Consider the following 6,000-nt stretch of genomic DNA (forward strand, 5'->3'; position numbering starts at 1 on the left):
TTTATTTTTTGACAGGAGTTCGAGGTGATTGAGGTTTAAAAGTAACTCTTTGTCTGATGTTGACTTGTTTATGTATGTTTTGCATGTTTGTTCATTTATATGAAATCATAAAGAAACCTAAATAGGGTTTAAAAGAAATGATCTTTAAAGGAGAAACACTGAGAGCCAAAATGTGTGCAGACCCTGTGAAGATAAAAAACCAGAATCTCTGAGTCAGTTTTTATTTGCTTGGTTTTGTCATCTCACAGAATCAGAACCGGTTCTGACCCACAGAGCTGCTGTGGGTCAGAACCGGGACAGCAACAGATCCAAGGATCGACGTTTACATTTAAAACGTTTTTAAAACACTTCTTCATTCATATACAGCAGGATACCATGGTGTCATAGCGCCACTTAGTGGTTAGTATTCATAACAACACCGAAGCAAAACATGGCCTCAGCTGAAGCTGTGTGTGACTCGGCCATATTCCAGTCAGAAAGGAGCAAATATTTTATTCTAAAAGCTGTTTCTGAGCTCAAAGCGTCTGAGTGATGCTGTAGGAGAGGAGAGGAGAGGAGAGGAGAGGAGAGGAGGAGCAGGAAGGAAAACTAGCAGAATAAAAGAGGAAGCTGGAGAGCGGGAGGGAGGGACTGTTTGCAGTAAGTGGGTCACCTTGTCCTGCAGACTCCACTCCTCCTCAAATGTTTGCGGGCCTTTGGAGAGCTAACCCCATTCAGAACCTACTGAGACTGCTCACACATTTTCCCAGGGAAAGCCACGGACAAAGCTGCAGCCGCACTCCGAGCGGCTGGAAATAGCGCCTACCACCGAGAGGCCAGCTCTGCACTGAGCACAGGAAGTGACACGGAGCTGTGAGGAGTGTTGGGCTTGAAGGCCAAAACAACACGCTGCTGCAGATCTCCGCTCTGCTTATGATTTCAGATAAAAGGTTCAACACACAAGGAGAAACACGGCGAGCAAAGTCAGAACAGTAAACGGTCCAGTTTACTGAACCAGTTTGGGTTCCACAGGCAGGTCTGCATTACCAGAATAAGATATTAGCAGAATAAAGGGATTTTCATAAGAAAACAGCCTTGATGGAGTTATAAAGATCTGACATGACCAATTCATCTATCACGTAGATTTTTATTCTCATATTAGTATACTTTATTTTTGTATTATTATGACATTCTCGTGTAACTACAACTTTTTTGTTATTAGCACTTTATTCTGGTAAGTTGATTATTCTCATATTATTATTACTTTATGGCAATAATACTACTATTCTTGAAGTATTGTGAGTATTTTTGTGTTATTACAACTTTATTCCTTTTCATATTGTTACAACTATATTGTTGTATTATTACAATTTCATTCTCATGATTTTTAATGTTCTATTCTGATTATATGACTTTTGTTTTATTCTCGTAAATTAAAACTAAATCCCAGCCTGGCACTAATACAGCGTCTGGCAGGTCAGTGATGGGAAGATAAATTATTTTATTTGCCAACAGCTGACATGTCTACAACGGCCACCAGAGGGCAGAAGAGCAGCGGACGCTTCAGACATGATCACCGGTAAAATTAGAGGTTTGGAGGAGACAGAGAGTCAGAGCACCGGGTCAGTCAGGGAGGTGCAGGTGTTTCCTCAGGGTGGATCCAGTGAGACCATGATGGGACACCTACACTCATGACGCCACCTGCTGCGGCTGACAGGTGCTAACTGCTAACAGAACTGCTAACTGAACCGCTAACTGAACTGCTAACAGAACCGCTAACTGAACTGCTAAGAGAACCGCTAACTGAACTGCTAACAGAACTGTTAACTGCTAACTGAACTGCTAACAGAACCGCTAACTGATGACTGCTAAGTTCTGGATTTCAGCATCACCAAAACAGTTTTATATTTTTAAACTCAGCTGACTTCACAATGTTTAATGAACTGAACTAAAACGACAGAGATGGATTAAAAAAACCTTAAAACACAGAAATGTTCATACTGCCTTATTCTTTTACCATCTTTATTCAGATCCTCCTCCATGCAGCAGAACCACATCCCCACTCTGATCAGCTCTGCCCTCAGATCCGGTCCATGAGAACCAGAACAGGATCAGAAACCCAAAGTGCAGCAGGAGCGAGCCGAGCTGATCACAGACTTTCACCATAATCCTCCACACAACGCCTCCCAGAACTTTAATCTTCACAAGATCCACAAAACAATCTTTAGTAATTCCCCATCAACCAACCAGCAGCTACTGAAGGTAAAAAATGCACCGAAAATAGTTTTCCTGAATGTTTCCGAAACAAAACTCAACACAATAAAGTTTCTGGATTTTCTGACATATGTCTGTGTCCTGATAAAACTCTTAATTTTACCAAAGATTCAGTTTCAGATTAAGCTAAATTACACAGAATTAGTTTTTTCATCAAACATTACACCAACCCCCTCCTGCTGGTGTAGAGATTATGTAATCCTCATGTTTCTGCTGTAATCCCATAATATGACCCACACATGACCTGTAGTAATCTGGCATTGGGCAGCGTATTGTTATGTCAACAGTTATATTAAAGATGATGAACAGACTTGAGCAGCAGCTGCAGCCTGGTCTTTACTGTCAGTCTGCATCTCGGCTGCTGCGCTCAACAAAAACCAGCAAATATTCTGGACCTGCAGCTCCGTTTTCAGTTAGTTCAACCAAAAAACAAAAAGAAAATCTGTAAAAATCCTGATGCTAACAGCCGAACACGGTGGAGGAGGGCTGGTGATGTGGGCTTGTTTTATTTATCAGAAAACCTGTATGACTGAGTCTGAGTCTGTCCAACAACATGATCCACACACAGCAGCTCTACGGCTGAAAAAGAAAAGAATCATGGCCTAGTCAAAGTAAGCACCTCGACCTGATGCTGACATGCGGAGTTTTGATGAACAACTGGACTTTTTCAGCAAATTTCTGATTTATCTGATGAGCTGTCACACTCGTTTAAAGGACTAAATGAATCTAAAGCGTTTCGATTTTAACCAGTTGAAACAAATAGTTAAAATATCTGATTATCGCGTTTAATCCTCTTTGCCTCAGCGGAAACATTTGGAAGATTTAAAATCCTCATAATTAGACAGAAGTGTAAAAGACACTATTTCCTCCTCACAGCGGTGTGAATACGTTCAGGCAGCAGGCGATTATTTCTCCCTAGTTTAGATTAACTCCAGTTAATCCAGACTAACATTGGCTCCAAAGAGACGAACTGAACTGAGCTGGTGGTTCTGAATGCAGTGAAAACACAAATCATTAGAAATGACTGTCTCTCCTTTATTCGGAAGTTCTCCTGATGATGCTTTTAATCTTATGAATCTTCCATAAAAGTCAGATTTGTGGGTTTGTGACATTTTCTGTCAACACCTGAGCTGTGGATCTCTGCAGCTCCTCCAGAGTTTCCCCTGGCTGCTTCTCTGTCTAACCAACAAACCTTCAGGGAACATCTGGGCAAACCGAACACAGCTGGACTCTGACGGGTCCCTCTGCATCATTTCTTCCTGTAAAGTTTAACCGTCTCCTGTTTCTGTCCTGAAGTCAGATTTTTAATCTGAGATTATAATTTCCAGGCTCTGCGTCGTTGCTGATTGTGTTTTCCGTGTTCTGAGCGAACGTGTCGTCTGCATATTGCTTTATGACCCAATCAAATCAAATCAGGCGAATTTCATAATCGCATCAAAGTCGCAGAGGAAATCTGCTCCGTGCTGTAATTGGGTTTGCTCTGCAATAGAGCTGCAGACTTTCTTCACACCGTGATTTCTTAATGAAGTTCTGCGCAGCAGAAGCAGCGAGGCGACGCGGCGCAGAGCGCGGCCGTCTCTGGTGAAATCACAGAATATTAACAGCGAGATCTTTATGAGTCACATCGAGCAGAAACAGCCAAACCTCCGGCCCGTCCTGACACGGAGGACACGTCTCATTTCTCACCACGGCGAGCTGGGAGGCGGTTGCCATGGCGCCCAGAGGGGTTACTGACAGCTGTCAGCGATGGGTGGATGGAGCGGGGAGCAGAGAGAAAGCGGGGCTGCGGGCTCACATGAGGCCGTGTGACATGTTGAGTGGGAGCGGAGGGAACGCCGCAGAGAGGCTGTCATGTGTGGGCGGCGGCCGGGCGAGGCGGGGGGCAAAAACAAAGACAGGAAGAAAAACAGAAGGGAATTATGGGGGTTTCTGACAGAGCTCGACACGACAAGATCTCAGCGTTAAACTGCTTTTATTCCCAGACTGATCAGAATTTAACAGATTTTACACAAAGCCAAGTAAATCCAACCTCAGGTGACGATTCGGCACAAACTTCACCAGAGTGAAAACCCACTTAATGCTGAGCATTGATCTAACTTTTTAGCTAGCAGACTGTCCATGACCAGCCAACTGGAAATAAACATCGGTTGTTAATATTGGTCCAGTTTTAGTGGTTTTGATACGATATGTTAACAATGCCAACATCGTCTGATAACGATGTTACTGCGATTTATCACGCAAACCCAGTTTTTCTTCTTTCCGCAGCTTTCTGCTTCATATGAAACTACCCAGTTAAAAGGTTGGTGTAAATAATTAGCCTAAATGTTTAATGCAGCAGAGCATCGTCCAATGTGCTTTTAGTGTTTTGGCTCAGGAGGACAGAAAATGTGAAGGATTTTCTTGTTTTTTATTCCAATAGGAGAGAAATGAGATGCTGTAAGGTGGCGAACACTGTCACTAATTGCCTCGTTTCTGTAAGTGGGCCAGCAAAAGCTGAGCAGAGCCGCAGCTTCAAATGTCCCTGATATCTAACCCTGATAGGCGAGGAGTGATTAGGTTACAGACCTACATTGGTAATAATGTTCTGCTTTATAATTACCACCCAGTAGGTCATCTTTTTCTGAGCTTTAAGGAGAATCCAACAGTGACAGAAGCGGCTTCCAGTAGCACAAATAAATCATCCGGATCCATTTTCTCCAGCCGGTTTAGACGTCAGCTGACACACGTCTTAAACTGCGTCACGTTTTTTCTGTTTTCTGTCATCTCAACTCACTGCCACTGAGAGAAGCATCGTTCCTGCTGATCCGTGTGTTTGTCCTTATCAGCAGCATGCACATTCCCAGAGAGCAGACCTTAAACACAACTCCTGCGTGTCTCTGAAACAGACGATCAGCAGCTGCTCAGATGCCAAATTAATCCACAGCTGCGGTAGAAACAGAGAAATAAACGGCGGTGAATGTCTGTGGTAGCAGAGCTGCTATCTGCCGCCGGGTTCTGGAGGACATCAGGCGGCTCAGGACGGATTAATCTGTCAGTTACCGACAGCATGAGGACGGTCGCCACGGCAATCAGGAACGATGGAGTCATTAAAACTTCTGCAAACATGCTGATGAGGCTGAGACACGAAACTCCAAGAATCCGAACACCATCAGCGAACACAGGCAGGAACTTTTTGGACTTGAAAATTCAGATGGGAATCAGAAAAATATACTTCAGCTTAACTTAGTTTATTAAATTGTAGCTGAGGCTTTGGGGTGAAATATAAGAGAATCTCTGGACTTTTTTTGGTTCTGAATTTTGTTCTGGACCTGAGACAGAACCTGCTTATCTTCATGTAAGGCTGGGCAATAATGACGTAATATTGTCCTGTATGATCTAAAAATAGCAACGTTTTGCTCAGTTGCTGTCAGCTGTGAACAGACACGTTAAAAACATCAAACTAAGGTTGTGTGTACGTCACTTCCTGTACCTCTGCTCTGCAGAACCGACTAGGAGGAAGTGAGACTCGGACCGTCCAGCATTTTAACCAAACAGGACAAACGGCTGTGAAGGTTTATGTCCTTCATAGCTTAATGGGAGGACATGAAATGATAATTCTGTAGTTTTTCAGATCTAAAATGTAAAATAAAAAAGTGCTACCAAGATTTACAGTAGATGTTTCTGCAGAGATCAGAGATTTAATCCAGAGATGAAGGATGTGGACGTCTTCACTCAGTGAACCTGATTCACATCCACACATTTATTTGG

General features: G+C 43.1%; 1 protein-coding gene and 1 long non-coding RNA gene across 2 annotated transcripts in view; one reads left to right on the forward strand and one right to left on the reverse strand.

Moving 5' to 3' along the window:
* The window catches only part of LOC106941383 (SH3 and multiple ankyrin repeat domains protein 2-like), a 33,027-nt gene that overhangs the window by 18,542 nt on the left and 8,485 nt on the right, over window positions 1-6,000 (reverse strand). The window lies entirely within an intron of this gene.
* Window positions 1,306-2,317, forward strand: LOC106941384 (uncharacterized). The gene is made up of 2 exons (XR_001423346.1): window positions 1,306-1,601; window positions 2,026-2,317. It is a non-coding gene; the product is annotated as an uncharacterized LOC106941384 (long non-coding RNA).

This window comes from Poecilia latipinna, unplaced genomic scaffold (assembly GCF_001443285.1).
Source record: "Poecilia latipinna isolate Pla-1442-1.1 unplaced genomic scaffold, P_latipinna-1.0 Scaffold3637, whole genome shotgun sequence".
Classification (NCBI taxonomy): Eukaryota; Metazoa; Chordata; class Actinopteri; order Cyprinodontiformes; family Poeciliidae; genus Poecilia; species Poecilia latipinna.